Source organism: Felis catus, chromosome B1 (genome assembly GCF_018350175.1).
Source record: "Felis catus isolate Fca126 chromosome B1, F.catus_Fca126_mat1.0, whole genome shotgun sequence".
In the NCBI taxonomy this organism is placed as follows: domain Eukaryota; kingdom Metazoa; phylum Chordata; class Mammalia; order Carnivora; family Felidae; genus Felis; species Felis catus.
In genome coordinates this window covers 131,651,452-131,667,494 of record NC_058371.1, presented here as the reverse complement: position 1 = coordinate 131,667,494, position 16,043 = coordinate 131,651,452, and the positions used below count along the sequence as shown (strand labels likewise).

General features: G+C 35.7%; 1 protein-coding gene across 7 annotated transcripts in view; it reads right to left on the bottom strand.

Moving 5' to 3' along the window:
• FAM13A (family with sequence similarity 13 member A) overlaps nucleotides 1-16,043 on the bottom strand; it is a 347,254-nt gene that overhangs the window by 318,870 nt on the left and 12,341 nt on the right. The window lies entirely within an intron of this gene.

Below are 16,043 nucleotides of genomic sequence, written 5' to 3'. Positions count from 1 at the left end.
AAGGCAAGGGAATTAAAAGCAAAATTGAATTACTGGGACCTTATGAAGATAAAAAGCTTCTGCACAGCAAAGGAAACAACCAACAAAACTAAAAGGCAACCAACGGAATGGGAAAAGATATTCGCAAATGACATATCGGACAAAGGCCTAGTATCCAAAATCTATAAAGAGCTCACCAAACTCCACACCCGAAAAACAAATAACCCAGTGAAGAAATGGGCAGAAAACATGAACAGACACTTCTCTAAAGAAGACATCCGGATGGCCAACAGGCACATGAAAAGATGTTCAGCGTCGCTCCTTATCAGGGAAATACAAATCAAAACCACACTCAGGTATCACCTCACGCCAGTCAGAGTGGCCAACATGAACAAATCAGGAGACTATAGATGCTGGCGAGGATGTGGAGAAACGGGAACCCTCTTGCACTGTTGGTGGGAATGCAAATTGGTGCAGCCGCTCTGGAAAGCAGTGTGGAGGTTCCTCAGAAAATTAAAAATAGACCTACCCTATGACCCAGCAATAGCACTGCTAGGAATTTATCCAAGGGATACAGGAGTACTGATGCATAGGGCCACTTGTACCCCAATGTTCATAGCAGCACTCTCAACAATAGCCAAATTATGGAAAGAGCCTAAATGTCCATCAACTGATGAATGGATAAAGAAATTGTGGTTTATATACACAATGGAGTACTACGTGGCAATGAGAAAAAACGAAATATGGCCTTTTGTAGCAACGTGGATGGAACTGGAGAGTATGATGCTAAGTGAAATAAGCCATACAGAGAAAGATACCATATGGTTTCACTCTTATGTGGATCCTGAGAAACTTAACAGGAACCCATGGGGGAGGGGAAGGAAAAAAAAAAAAAGAGGTTAGAGTGGGAGAGAGCCAAAGCATAAGAGACTGTTAAAAACTGAGAACAAACTGAGGGTTGATGGGGGGTGGGAGGGAGGGGAGAGTGGGTGATGGGTATTGAGGAGGGCACCTTTTGGGATGAGCACTGGGTGTTGTATGGAAACCAATGTGTCAATAAATTTCATATATATAAAAAAAATAAAAAAAAATTAAAAAAAATTAAAAAAAATTAAAAAATAAAAAAAAATTAAATAAAAAAATAAAAAATAAAAAAAGAAATAAAGTCATTTATGATTAATTCTATTTAAACTGAAATTATTTTTTACTCTTAGACAATAATATATCATTATCTCTTCATAAATGTCAATATCTATGGAATTTCAGCTTTTGAAATGCACATCTTTCTTGATTTAATACAAGCTAAAAACTGTAATTACTAATTGAGTCAAACTTAACTGTTTAAACTTTGGTTTGTGTATATTCCTATTCATCACTTGAGTCTGGAAACCGGACCGCATGGGGTGTGTTTATGTACATATGTAAAAGTAAATACATTCCTACATTTAAAAAGACAGGGAACTTTGAGATTTTACTGCTGGAATACTCCTTACGGGTCATTTAGTACATATACCATCACCTTAGGAATAAAGAAACCAGAACCCAAAAACCCGTGGTGCACTCCATGGAGAAGGCCTGAAACTAGAGCCCATTTCTCTTCAATTTTATACCAATATGCATTTTTTACAATTAAGAGTTGGTGATCTAGTTTTTATTCCCCCCCCCTTTTTTCTTTTTACTAAAAAGTAATTTAGATAGCCAACAAAATGAACATGCTGTGACTATAGCAATATTTGTTAGTTTGGGGTCACCTAGTCTCCACTTCCTCCTTTTTTTGTAGTAACATATCCTGTCTTTTGGGGAATGACTACAGCCTTATGAGTAACTCTGTAGGGACTGCCACCGAAAAGGAACACCTTACCCTGTTCTTTAGCAAGAACTGGACTCAGGCTCCCTACCAGGTCAATTAGACCTTTTTCTCTTGCAGGACACTGAGGCCTGAGTGGACTGTCACAAGCACAGAAAAAGGCTGGAGCTAATTGGTTCCAGCTGCAGTGCTCTCACAAGATGTTAATTAACCATGAGATTAACTCTTGCCACCTGCATTGTTGGAGCTGCTGTGGTCCTTGAACTGCTCTGACACTGGTGCTTCAGCTGTTCCCTCCGTGTGGTAACTTTCTAGTAAAGTTTCTTTGTGCTTAAGGTAGCCAGAATCCATTTCTGTTCACGCATGTGCATGTGTGCACACGCGCGCGCGCACACACACACACACACACCCCTCCAACTGATAAAAGTATTTTGGAAAAAAAAAATAAAAGAATAATTGGAGCATATAGAAAGCCAGGATTTTGGAAAAGAGAAAATCAGAAGGAGAATGATGGCTAATTTATATGGAGTGAGTTTTTGGACTGTATCAGTTATGGCTTCAGATACCTCAGAGAGCTTCATTCATTAAACCCTAGTAAAGAAACACCAGAAAAGAAGAGCCTTCTGTGTTCCCCATTTCAGAGTCACAGAAGATCTAAGTGGTGTGCTCTAGGTCACATCAAGGATGTGGTGTAGCCAAGAGTCACGCTAAGGCAATCCGAGTCCTGAGGACAGATGCTTAATTCTGCCTCCACACAGGAAGTAGTGAGAACAAAAAGCACATGCTGGACAGTCCACTGCCCTTGTTAGAAATGAGAAAATTCTTCTTCCTGTGAAATAGGAACATAGGATTATTTACAAGTTTCTTGGTCACCCTAAAATAAAGTCAGAGATACTCAAAAACAACATCAATATTTCTATTAGGCCTGAAAAAAGAGTACTTTCATCAATCCCATAAATGCACTGAGTTTCAGAAGCCTTGAGTTTTATAATAGCTAACATTTATTGGGTGCTGATTTTATGGCAGCTCTGTCGTACTTTAAAATTAACATCTCTAAATCTTGACTGTATCAGTAAGCATGTTTACTATCCCCATTGGGACAAGTCAATTAAGGCACAAAGAAAAAGGAACTTGTCTAAGTTTACAGAACTAGTAAGTGTTAGGGAATGTAACCCCCAGGTCCTCTGGCTCTAGCGTTTGAGCTCTTAACTATGACACGGTAGTTTATTTCCAGAACCTTTAACATCGGTGGTTCTATATGAGCCCCAAAGGGACAACACTACATGAAGCTCTTTGTTGGCAGAGCTTAATATAAAAATCAATTTGAGACTACTGAAGTCAATGGCTTGTAATTCTTTAAGGCAATCCTCCAAGAACTTAAGTACCAGGATTTTTGAAGAACAGTCAGATTACATCGCTGGTTAAATTCAGAACTGTGGGCTTAAAACTCTCTGGGGCTAGGACTAATAAATCTAACCATGTATGTGGGCAGTAGAAAGCCACTCCACCACCAAATAAAAGGAGTGCAAGGAAAGCACAAGATAAACCTGAAATCTCTTGTTCCAGAAAGCAAAAAAATGGTCAAGGATGAATGGGATGTATCAAAAAGACCTGTGGGCTAGATTAAACAGGCTTCTATGGGCCAAATCTGAAACAGGTGGAACCCCAGGACTAACAACTATAAGTGCTAATAATATACTGTGGAAATAAAAAATGAGATTTAGGAGGAAAGAGGTTGTTTTTGTTTGTTTGTTTGTTTGTTTGTTTTTTAAGTATAGGTGCTCCATGCAGAAAATGCTGCATCCAAATGTAGGAAGAGTAACAGTAACAGAATCATAAAATCACCAACTTCCCTAACTCATTTAACAAATGACCCTATTGAGGATTATCAATGGACACTAAAATGTCAAGTGAAAAGCTGTTGGATAACAGGATCTTCACAGCATCAAAGATGACATAGTATTTGCTAGAGAAAAAAAGTCCCTTACACTTGATACCTGAGTATATTCACCTTAACTCAAAAAATCAAATTTATCATCATTTATCCTAAGACATGACATTACATGCTCTTGATTTAATGCAATGCAATGCAGAATATATCATTTATAAAGTAATCTTGCCACAAATGTTTAAACTGATGAAAATCTAGCTTCTAAATCTAACTTACAGTTTACAGGAAATACAAGAGCCAAAAGAATAAGTGAAAGAGACCATGGGAAAACAATGCACACAAATCCAGAATGAGGAACATTCTAACAGACAACTGGACTCTTCAAAATATCAATGACATGGGGGAAAGACAGATTCTAGAGTTAAAAGGAACTAAAATACACAAACTTCAAATGTAATATATGAATCTTAATTGGTTCTTGGTTTAAAAAAAAAACAAACAAAACCCTCATTTCTTTGAGACAATTGGGGAAATCTAACCATGTGTTGTATACTAGATGGAATTTTTAGAAGTGTTTTTAAGTAGCATAACATTGTGTAAGATCTAATTTATTTCACCTGTAGTATGTTCCTTATTCTTATGAGGTGCATGCTGAAGTTGGGGTATAGTATCAGGTCTTCAAATACTTTAAAATTGAATACGAAGTGCATGCATACATGTGTATCTATGTATATATGTATATATGCTATGTACATACACACAAAGACATAGAATGGGCACAAATAGAGTAGAATGTTAATTTTCAATTTGAGTATACAATATATGAAATGTTCATTTACTATCCTTTCAACTTTTATGAATACTTTTTTTTAAAATAAAAAGTGGGAAAAATAGGGACATCTCAAAAAGACTGCCTACTAACAAGGAGAAACACCATTTTGACAGCACAATTAGGAGAGAAAGGAACATATCTCTTCAAATTCCAATTAAAAAATTAACAACACTGTGAAATTATACTTATATAGAGACATAGACAAACATATAAATTTGGATAGGGTTGGATCATTGAGAAAGCACTCCATCTGAAATTAGGGTACCTAGGTTTGAAAACTTGTTTTGCCACTGACTTATGTTTCTCAACAGGAATGCCAGCCTCTGGTCAAATGTGCAGCTTTGGAGAGGGGCAAAGGCAACAATAAGAAGGATGACCCATGGTCTCTGTCCAGCCATAACAGCAGAGTCAACTTAGGGGTCACTGGGAGGACAGTACTGCAGCCAAATCATCACATTCAGCCTATTGACTATATAAAATTTTTCATCTACACCAAGACTGGGTCTTCATGTTTTAAAATTTTTCCACCTAAACCAAGATTGGGTCCTCATCTATTAAATGCAGTAACACCTCCTAAAGTGTTAGGAGAGTTTAATAAGGTAACAAATGTTAAAGTACCTATCACACAACCAGAAAAGAGTCAATGATGAAAAATGTTAAGAATTTCTTTGGGTAGGGGCGCCTGGGTGGCTCAGTTGGTTAAGTGTCTAACTTTAGTTCAGGTCATGATCTCATACTCTGTGAGTTCGAGCCCCGCGTCGGGCTCTGTGCTGACAACTCAGAGCCTGGAGCCTACTTCAGATTCTATGTCTCCCTCTCTCTCTGCCCCTCCCCTGGCTCGTGCTCTGTCTCTGTCTCAAAAATAAATAAAAACATTAAAAAAAATTTCTTTGGGTAACCAATTCTTTGAGAAGACATTACGGCAGAGTTTGTAGTTGCTTACTAATAGGTAATTTTTCTCCTCTTCCCCATTCATAGAACTCTAATTTTGTTTGATAGGGTGGGGAACAACGCACCCAGTTAAAATATACCACCTTGCAGCATTATTCTTATAGATATGGATAGTCATATATGTAAGTTTAACCAATGAGATATAAATGGAAGTTGTTAGGACCACCAGAAAAAACTCCTTAAAAGGAAGGACAGCTCATGCTGATCCCCATATCCCTTGTTCTCTGCTTAGATGACAGATATAGTGCCTAGTATCCATCTTGTGACTATGTAGCCACCCAGAAACTAGAAGCTAAACTCTAAGGATGGTAAAATAGAAAAAAAGAGAGACTTGCATTCTGATGACATTATGGAGTCCACTCAGAATACCTATCTATGAATTTATTTATTTATTTTCATGATACGGGGAGGGGGGAATCCCATCTCAAATAATGCTATCAGAATTTCAACATTTATTCAATGTATTGAGTAAACAATACATTTATTCAATATATTGTTAAGGAAATAAGCAACATTCTGTAAATCAATTTTTCCAAATCTAGGTCATTAATTTTAAAAATCAAAGCACTTTTGGGGTATCTTATTACACAACATGTTGTAGCATCTAGCAGTATCTACATTCTCTGTAGATCTAAACAAGGATTCTTAAGCTAGAATCCATGGATAATGAATCCAACAAAGTACATGAAACATTCTATTTTTAGAAAGCATAAAGATAGCACAAATGAATAGAAAGATAATCCATGCTTATGGATCGGAAGAATATTGTTAAAATGTCCATACTACCTAAAGCAATCTACAAATTCAACACAATCTCTATCAAAATTCCAATAGCATTTTCCACAGAAATAGAATAATTCTAAAATTTGTATGCAACCACAGAAGACCCAAATAGTCAAAGCAATCTTGAGGAAGAACAGAACTGGGGGCAGCACACTTCTTAATTTCAAACTGCATTATAAAGTTATAGTAATCAAAATAATGTGGTATAGGCAGTAAAAACATATAGATCTAACAGAATACAGACTCCAGAAATAAATCCACACATATTTGGTGAATTAATTTACAACAAAGGAGCCAAAAATGTACAATGGAAAAAGGACAGTCTCTTCAATAAGTGATATTGGAAAAACTGGACAGCCACATGCAAAAGAATAAAACTATACTACTATTTTATATAATACACAAAAATTAACTCAAAATGGAGCAAAGACTTGAACATAACACCTGAAACCATAAAACTCCTAGAAGAAAACACAGGCAGTAAGTTCCTTGAAATCACTCTTAGCTTTAATTTCTTTGGATTTGAAAAGCAAAAATAAGTGGGACTACATGAAATTAAAAAGTTTCTACACAGCAAGGAAAACCATTAACAAAATAAAAAGACAACCTAACGAGAGAAAATATTTGCAAATCATATCTGAAAATAGGTTAATATGTATAAAGAATTCACACAACTGAAGAGCAAAACAAAAAATCTGATTAAAAAAATGGGCAGAAGATCTGAATCGACATTTTTCCAAATATGACAAATGGATGGCCAACAGGTACATGAAAAGATGCTTAACCTCACTAATCAGAGAAATACAAATCAAAACCACATTGAGATATCACATCACATCTGTTAGAATGGCTATTTTAAGAGATATGTTAGAATGGCTATAAAATGAGATAACAAGTGCTAGCAAAAATGTGGTGAAGAAGTAACCCTTGTTTGTTCCTAGTAGGATTTTAATTAGGTGCAGCCACTATGGAAAACAGTATGGAAGTTCCTCAAAAAATTTAAAAAAGAACTACCATGTGAACCTGCAATTCTACTTCTGGGTATTTATCTGAAGAAGACAAAAACACTAATTCAATAAGATATGTGCACCTCCATGTTCATTGAAGCATTATTTGCAATAGCCAAGTCATGGAAACAATCTAAGTGTCCATCAAAGAATGAATGGATAAAAAAGGTGGTACACACACACATGGAATATTATTTATCCTTAGGGATGAACGAGATCTTTCCATCTTTGACAATACTTATGGGCCTTGAGGACATTACAGTAAATAAAATAAGCCAGACAGAGAAAGACAAATACCGCATAATCTCACTTTTATATGGAACCTAAACCAACAACTCATGAGCTCATAAATACAGAGAACAGATTGGCGGTTGCTAGATGTGAAGGGAGATCAAACGGTACAAATCCAGCTATAAAAATAATTAAGTCATGGGGATGTGAAGTACAGCACGGTGGCTGCAATTAATAATGCTGTACTGCACATTTGAAAGTTGCTAAGAGAGTTTATCTTAGAAGTTCTCACCACAAAAGAAAAATTTTATAACTATGTATGATGACAGATGCAAACTAGACTTAGTGTAGCAGTCACCTGGAAAGTTACGTAAATATTGAATCATTCCATTGTATACCTGAAACTAAAGTATCCTATATCAACTATACCTCACTTAAAAAAGAAAATCTTCATGTCAAAGGAGGTCTCTCATGGGAGAAATTAAGACTCAAAAATATTTAACATTTATAGAAAGGTAAGGCTTAATCCAGAAAAGTTTTTTTAACTGATTATGAAAATAAACATACTTAAAAGTATCTTGTATCATCTTGTGTCTCACAAATAAGTTCAACTAAAGCCTACAACTTAGGCAAAAAAGATTAAAAAGATAAGTCCTTATATTATCTAAGGATTATATTATACTATATTACATCACCGAAATGTTCAAAAAAGGATTTAAAAAAACCCAATAAAAATCTTGTAAGTTTTATCACTTCTGAAACCACACAGACTAAGAAAAGGATGAAGAAAAGTAACAGAAGACAGAAAACCTGTAAACTTCAATTTGTATGTAAGTGCTGCTGAAGGGGAAGGTGGGGCAGGAAGTTTACTGCAGACATCACACCAGTACTGTGAGGAGGCTGGAGAGGTCCAGTGGGGATGCAGCAGTGAAAGGTCTTTAAAATCCCTTACAGTTTTTGTTTTAAACATATAGTACACTTTAAGAGGGAGATGAATGGAGCTCAATTGCTTAAAGAGAGAGGAAAGAAGGTGCAGAAAGTGCTACGGTAGCTACAAGGACATCAAAGGGGGAGATATCAAGAAGCACAGAAAAATACACTATCTATAGTGAATGCATTCCCTTGGAGAGCAAGTTTATGAAGAAAAGACAGCAGAGCCCTCCTAATGCAGGTTGGCTTATGAGAGGCAAAGGAAAGATGGGCAAACAGAAGCCATGTTTAAGAAAACAGTCCTTTTGGTAGCAATAGAAAGAGTCCCAGGGCTGTGTAACTTGAAAAGCTGCCTTAGCCCCTGATCACTACACCCCACAGGAGCCTCTTGCTACTGATATCACAAAAATCCATCTCACTGAAATATGAGTAAGAAAAAAGGAACATTACCAGCAACTATACAGAGACAGTACTTGAAAAAAAGTATAAAAAAGCATGACTTTCCTAAAATAACTCATCAGAAAAACCTTGCCAAGAAGCAGATGGAAATTGTAACCCAACAAACAGAACAAAATAGAATAAGGAAATGACACTAAAAGACAAGCAATAATAACATATAAATTTGAGTTTATCAAAGTTAACAACTTAAAAAGACAACCCACAGAATAGGAAGAAATACTTGCAAATCTTGTATGTGATAAGGAATTAATATCCAGACTATGTGAATTATTTCTAGCACTCAGCAGTCAAAAAAACCAAACAATCCATTTCATAAATTGGGAAAAAAGTTGAATAGATATTTCTTAAAGACAATATACAGACGGTCAATAAGCACATGAAAAGATATTCAATATAATTAGGGAAATGTCAATCAAAACTACACTGATCACAAGCAGTAACCTCTGGCCATAGCAACTTCTTTCAAATAGGACTACTGAGACGAGGGAAACAAAAGCAAAAATAAACTATTAGGACTTCATCAAAATAAAAAGCTTCTGCTCCCAACAAACAAGAGTCCAGGGCTGGAAGGCTTCCCAGGGGAATTGTACCAAACATTTAAAGAATTAATACCTATTCTTTTGAAGCTGTTCTTTTGAAATGGAAGGAAAACTTCCAAACTCATTCTATGAGGCCAGCATTACCTTGATTCCAAAACCAAAACCCCACTAAAAAGGAGAATTACAGATCAGTTTCCCTGATGAACATGGATAAAAAAACTCTCAGTAAGATATTAGCAAATCGAATCCAACATACATTAAAAGAATTATTCATCACGATCAAATGGGATTTATCCCTGGGCTGCAGGGCTGGTTCAATATGCATAAATCAATGTGATACATCACATTATTAAAAGAAAAAATAAAAACATGATCCTCTCAGTAAGTGCAGAAAAAGCATTTGACAAAATACAACATCTTGTCTTGATAAAAAACCCTTAAGAAAGTAGGGATAGAAGGGACAAACCTCAATATCATAAAGGCCACATATCAAAGACCCACAGCTAATATTATCCTCAATGGGGAAAAACTGAGCACTTCCCCCAAAAGTCAGGAACACGACAGGGATGTCCACTCTCACCACTGTTCAACATAGTATTGGAAGCCTTAACCTCAGCAATCAAACAAGAAGAAATAAAAGGCATCAACAAGGAAGAAGTCAAACTTTCATTCTTCACAGACAACATGATACTTCATGTGGAAAACTCACCAGCTAGAACTGATACATGAATTCAACAAAGTTGCAGGATACAAAATCAACTTATAGAAATCTGTGGCATTTCTATACAATAATGAAACAACAGAAAGAGAAATCAAGTAATCAATCCCATTTACAATTGCACCAAAAACCCTAAATACCTAGGAATAAGTCATAGAAAGTTTAGAAAAGAAATTGAAGAAGACACAAAGAAATGGAAAAACATTCCTTGCTCATGGATTGGAAGAACAAGTATTGTTAAAATGTTGGTATTAACCCAAAGCACTCTACAGATTCAATACAATCCCTCCAAGTAACACCAGCATTCTTCACAGAACCAGAACAAATAATTCTAAAAGTTGTATGGAACCAGAAAAGACCCTGAATAGCCAAAGGAATGTTGAAAAAGAAAACCAAAGCTGGAGGCATCACAATTCTGGATGTCAAGCTATAGTACAAAGCTGTAATTATCAAGACAATATGGTACTGGCACAGAAACAGACATGTAGATCATTGGAACAGAATAGAGGAACCAGATATGGAACCACAAATGTATGGCCAACTAATCTTCGACAAAGCAGGAGAGAATAGCCAATGGAAAAAAGTCTTCTCAGCAAATGGCGCTGAGAGAACTGGAAAACAACATGCAGAAGAACGAACCTGGCCCACTTTCTTACACCACACACAAAAATAAAGTCAAAATGGATGAAAGACCTAAATGTAAGACAGGAAACCATCAAAATCCTAGAGGAGAAAACAGGCAACAACCACTTTGACCTTGGCTGTAGCAACTTATTACCTGACATGGGACCTCATCAAGATAAAAACCTTCTGCAAAGTGAAGGAAACAATGAGCAAAAGTAAAAGGCAACTGACGGGGAGAAGATATTTGCAAATAACATATTGGATAAAGGGTTAGCATCCAAAATCTACAAAGAACTTATCAAACTCAACACCCAAAAAATACATAATCCAGTGAAGAAATGGGAAAAGACATGAACACTTTTCCAAAGAAGACATTCAGATGGTTAATAAACACATGAAAAGATGCTCAACATCACTCATTATCAGGGAAATACATATCAAAACCACAATGATGTAACACCTCACACTATTCAGAATGTAAACAGTAAAATTAACAACTCAGGAGACAAAGATGTTGGCAAGAATGTGGAGAAAGGGCAACCCTTATGTTCTGCTGGTGGGAATGCAATCTGGTGCAGCCACTCTGGGGATCAGTATGGAGGTTCCTCAAAAAATTAAAAAAATAGATCTACCCTATGTCCCAGCAATTGCACCACTAGGTATTTATCTAAAGGATGCAGAAATGCTGATTTAAAGGGGCACATGCACCTCTGTGTTTATAGCAGCACTCTTGGCAACAGCCAAAGTATGGAAAGAGCCCAATGTCCATCTACAGATGAATGGATAACGATGTGGTATGTATAAACAATGGAATATTGCTCAGTGATCAAAAAATGAAATCTTGCCATTTTCAACAACATGGATAGAGCTAGAGAGTATAATGCTAAGTCAATAAGTCAGAAAGACAAATACCATATGATTACACTTGTATGTCAAATTTAAGAAACAAAATAAATGAACAAAGGGAAAAAAAGAGAGGGAGAAAAACCAAGAAACAGACTCTTAACTATAGAGAACAAACTGATGGTTACCAGAGGGGAGGTGTGGAGGGGTGTTAACTAGGTGATGGGGATTAAGGAGTGCACTTGTGAGGAGCACCAAGTAGTATATGGAAGTGATGAATTACTATATTGTACACCTGAAACTAATATTACACCGTGTGTTAACTGGAATTTAAATAAAAACTTAAAAAAAAAAAGATGCAATGTCAAAAAAAAAATAAAAACATCCTTCAAAAAATATATCAGGATCATTCAGCAATTTAACAAAAATAAAACAAACCCACAGTGAGACGTTGCTTCACATCCATTAACATGGCTATTATTAAAAAACAAAAAACAAAAACAAAAAAACCCCAAGGGGCGCCTGAGTGGCTCAATCGGTTGAGTGTTGTATTCTTGATTTATGATCCTAGGATTGTCGGATCTCGCTCTTAAATAAAAATCAAACAAAACAAAAAAAAAAAAAACACAAACAAAAAAACTCAGAACAAGTGCTGACTAGGATGTAGAAAAATTGGAACCTTTTTTCATCACTGGTGGCAATGTAAAAATTGTATAGGACTATGAAAAACAGTGGGTTCCTCAAAAAAGTTAAATATAAAACTTCCATGTGATTCAGCAATTTCACTTCTGGGACTATTCCTTAAAGGCAACGACTCAGATAGATGTACCCCTATGTTCACAGCAGCATTACTCATAATAGCCAAAAAGTAAAAATAATACAAATGTCCATCAACAGATGAATAAACAAAATGTGGGATGTATACACACAATGGAATATTACTCAGCTTTATAAAGGAATGAAATTCTGACACATGCTATAACACTGATGAAGTCTGAAGACATTATCAAAGTTAAATAAAACAGACACAAAAGGACAAAAAGTATGTTTTTACTTCTGAGATACCTAGAATAGGCAGATTCACAGAAATAGGAAGTAGAACAATGGTTACCAGGGGCTGAGGGGGGAGGGAATGGGCGATTATTTAATGGGTAACAAGTTTATGTTGGAGATTATGCAAAGTTCTGAAAGTGTATGATATGTTGTTAAGGAGAGTTAAGGATTGTTACACAACATTATGAATGTGCTACTGCAACTGAATTGACATAAAAAAATGGTTAAAATGGTAAATTTTATGTTATGGACATTTTACCACAATTAAAATAAAAGTTAATGAATTTATTACAATAATGAAAAGATAGAAAGCAGAAATGCAAAAATGTAGGGAAGAGATAATCAGTCCAAGGAGAAATGTGATATGGAAACTGGCAGAATCATAAAGGGAAGAAAAAATATTTCAGAAATGAAGACTAAATTATAAAGAGCACAACAAAGGGGAATAGAAACCATTAATGGCCCAGTAAGGGATACAGAGGACATAAATGAGAAAAGTAGATATAATGAAACATTAAGAAATGAATGACAAGGATTTAAAAGATAACTACAGAAAATCAGTTTAATGAGCTCCAATATATGTGTTATTAGAGTCTTCAAAGAAGAAAACCAAATAATGGAGAATATTTAAAGAAATAATTTGGAGGGGTGCCGGGTGGCTCAATTGGTTAAGTGCCCAACTTTGGTTCAGGTCATGCTCTCACAGTTCAGGAGTTTAAGCCCCACATAGGGCAGAGCCTGCTTCGGATTCTGTCTCCCTCCCTCTCTCCCTCTCTGTCTCTCTCTCTCTCTGCCCCTTGCCTGCTAGTGCTCTTTCTCTCTTAAAATTAAATAAACATTAAAAAAGTAGTAATTGATAAAAACTTTGTTTCAATTAAAGCCTTGAATCCACAAATTGAAAAGGCACACCTTAGATCCAGAACAGTCCACATGAAGATGTATTCTAGGGAAATTACTAGACTAACAATAACAAGTCCTTTGGGCAGCCAAGTAAAAATGTCATAATAAGGAAAGAAAATAAGAGTAGCCTCAAACTAACAGACTGCCGTATTTAACATCAGAAGACAGTGGAATAAGACCTAAAAAATATTTAAGGAAAGACCACATGCGCCAAATTTAATAACCAGCTGTCCAACTACAAAAGCTATAGTTTGAATATACAAAGGCTAAGAAAATATTATACACTTGAACCTTACTTGAGAAAACTATCCAAGGACAAATTTTAACCAATTAATAAAGGGCTGGGAAGACTTTGATGAAGTGACAAGCAAATAAATTTTTAAAAAGAAAAAAATTTTAAATTTAAAAATTAATAATTAAAAAAATATAACCATGTTATATGAGGAAGGAATGAAGAACCTGGTATAATTACCCTCAAACGGGAAAATTTGAGGTCAAAACATTTCTAGATTTTAAAAGAGCTTCCATGTAGTTCAGAGGACAAAACTAGAAAGTGATAACTTAAACCAGTTATCTGGAGACAGGTTTTAAGACAAAAAGAAGAAATGATAGTCCCTTCTAAAGACAGAACAGATTTTCTCAGGAGGTGGTGAAGATCCTAACAATCAAAGATAGGCAAAAACAATGTGATGCTATTTGTCATCCATTCTACTAATGCAAATTTCTTTGAAAAGAGAAAATATTGGTAAGAAGCAGTGGATAATAAACTGGTTAAAATATCTGGAGGGCAATTTGGCAATGTTGAAGAAAAACTGGGACCTCGTTCCAGCCTGTCCTCCCTCTAGCCTGGTCTCCAAACACAGGGGAGTGGCAAGTAACAGTGAGCAAGACTCCTATCTTAGACAAATGGGACCTCTAGATATTCACAGTATATTGTTACTTGGGAGAAAAAAGAATTCTATGAAACTAATGTCAAGTCTCATCTGTTTTTATAACTATAGGTTCATAGAAAAATGAACCTATAGGACATAAGCACACATAGTACGTGTTTATTTCTGTTACAGAATCTTATTACTTTTTTACTTCTATTTCCTAAATTTTATACACTAGACATGTATCACTGTTATACCAGGAAAAATGAAGGTTATCATAAAAAGTTAAATTCTCTATATAAAATGAAGTCAAGACCCACTGCTGACTTCCAGTGATAAAACACAGGGATCTATCTGCAAATGATCTCCCAAACAAAACAATATGAAGGTAGACAAAATTGCCAGAACAGTCATTTTAGGGATCTAGAAACTGACCAAAGGCAAACAAACAAATTGAGAGACACTTATTTGTGAAAAACTGATGAAATTTAGTAAACAATAATGGGAGTTTGTGGCACTCTTGCCTGGGCCTACACCCTACTCCTCCTACCCCTCTGGTGGGGTTGCCACAACAGTAATGAAACCATCAGCTTTGGTGCTGGCTGAATTGATCTGAAGGACAGAACAAAACCCTTCACTCCCAGTAATATATCTGATAAAGGACATGTACTGATAATATATAAAAAGAACTCTTACAACTCAAGAAGAACAACCCAATAAAGAATGGGCAAAAGACATGGATATTTAACCAAAGAAGACATACAAATGGGTAATATGTATATGAAAAATGTCTAGCATTATTAGTCATTAAGAAACAGCATCACAAATTCACTAGAATGACTAGGAAAATAAAAACATAACAATACCATATGCTGGCAAGGATGTGGAGAAACTAGGATTCTCATATAGACAATGAGAATGTAAAATGATGCAATCATTTTGGAAAAATTTTGGCAATTTCTTAAAACATTAAACATAAATTTAGAATATGATCCAGCAATTCCACTCCTAGGTCCCTATCTGAGAGAAATAAAATACATTGTCATACAAAGACTTGTGTACAAATGCTCATAGCAGCATTATTCATAATAGTTGGAAATAACCCAAATGTCTATGAACCAAGGAATAAGTGAACAAAATGTGATATGCAATAGAGTATTATTTGGCACTTAAAAAAGAATAAAATATTGATGCATGCTACAACATGGATGAGCCTCAAGAATATTATGCTAAGTGGAGTGTCTGGGTGGCTCAGTCAGTTGAGTGTCCAACTTTGGCTCAGGTCATGATCTTGTGGTTCATGAATTCCAGCCCTGCACTGGGCTCGCTGCTGTCAGTACAGAGCCTGCTTCAGATCCTCTGCCCCCTCTATCACTCCCCAGCTTGCGCTCTCTCAAAAATAACATTAGAAAAAAAAGAATATTATGTTAAGTGAAATAAGCCAGTCACAGAACATATATTGTATGATTCCATTGATACGAAATGTCCAGTAAAGGTAAATGTACAGAAATATTTAGTTAACATTCAGAAAATAGTAAATTAGTAGTTGTCTGAGGTTTGGGTGGGGGCAGAGGGGCAGAGGAAGGGAGGACAAATTGTGGGAATGAAACTAATTGTAAATGGG